Raw genomic sequence first — 1,377 nt, 5'->3', positions numbered from 1 at the left:
GGGGGGTATATGCCGGATTCAGACTAAATTAATGACAAAAGAATGGAAACTCCAACCAGCCGCCCAAGAAAATAGTAACACTCAACAGAAGTAGCAAGAGCAGACTACACTTGTGCGAACACCATCCGCCCGCAAGAGAGAGAGAGAGAGCCCTTCACCAGTCGCCACCTCCCCTCCCCCAACCCCCCTTTAATTTCCACGTCCCCTGCCGCTAACACAAGACCAAATCCGTAAGCAGCAGGAGAGCGCGCGAGGACTACTGCCCAGCATAGTCACTAGACCTAGTTGTCCGCGGCTGAGGTGACCACTAGCGGGAAGCGGTAGGGGGAGAGAGAGAGCGAGGCGAGCGAGCGAGAGAGAGAGAGAGAGACAGCGAGAGGGAGAAAGACAGCGAGAGAGACGGAGAGAAAGAGAGAGAGAGGGGGAGAGAGAGTGTGGTGGTGGTGGTGCGGTGGTCAGTGCACGACCCAGCAGAGACGCCGCCGCGGTCACGGAAAGGGCACTGACCACGATGACCGCGATGACGTAACATGGCGTGAAGTAACGGCCGATCGTCTTCAACCCGAGATTGACCCCGAGCCGTGGATCGCCCTGAGGCAGAGTGTAATGGCGGGTCTTTACAGAGCGAGGCGTTGTGTCAGCAGTCAGTAGGCGGTAAGGCAGGAAGTACGGACACAGGTTTTGTTTGTTTGTTTTGTTTGAGTAAAGAGAAGCATATCGACATGATAATAGTCAGTTCGTGCTGGTGGAAAACGTACGGCAGACAAAGTGGGAATGTAACAAAGTAGGACGGACCTACAAGTGACGTCCTCCATCCACCCGCTGGACACAGGTTTCTGATGTCCGGGTTGTTGTTGTTTTGGTTGGGGGGGGGGGTTTGGTGAGAAAATAAGGTCATAGAAGTCAGTGCCAAAGATGAAAGGTGTTACTATAGTTTTATTTGCACTTTTAAAACAAGTAGGTTATACAAGAGCCTAAGATTAGAGGTGTTACTGGAGTGTAACAAGCACAAAAAATAAGGAGGAGAGTAAAGATCGCAGATGTTTGATAGGAAAAAAGGGGCAGACGACATAAGGTCACCCGCAAACGACCCACTGATCGGTTTGATAGGAAAGGAGCATACCACAACAGAGCATCAGCCAACCACCAATGCAGTGCAGTCAGGGTTATGCTCTTTGCTTTGCACACAAGGGAAGAGAGTTCGACTCCCACGCTGATACGATACTTGGCGGTCTACCGCGATGATTCTGTTCTACTTGACCGTAGACAGACAGACAGACAGACAGGCAAACAGACAGAGAGGGAAAGAGAGAAAGAGAGAGAGAGAAAGAGAGAGAGAAAGAGAGAGAAAGAGAGAGAAAGAGAGAGAAAGAGAGA

The 1,377-nt window shown here is 51.1% G+C and overlaps 1 protein-coding gene across 1 annotated transcript in view; it reads left to right on the top strand.

Moving 5' to 3' along the window:
* Positions 1-1,377, top strand: part of LOC101850624 (splicing factor 3B subunit 4) — a gene marked incomplete at its 3' end in the record, with an annotated part of 29,408 nt that overhangs the window by 4,433 nt on the left and 23,598 nt on the right. The gene's annotated exons all lie outside the window — the stretch shown is intronic.

This window comes from Aplysia californica, unplaced genomic scaffold (assembly GCF_000002075.1).
Source record: "Aplysia californica isolate F4 #8 unplaced genomic scaffold, AplCal3.0 scaffold01617, whole genome shotgun sequence".
Taxonomy (NCBI): domain Eukaryota; kingdom Metazoa; phylum Mollusca; class Gastropoda; order Aplysiida; family Aplysiidae; genus Aplysia; species Aplysia californica.
The sequence above is the reverse complement of the archived record's forward strand: the minus strand, read 5'-3'. Positions and strand labels throughout refer to the sequence as shown.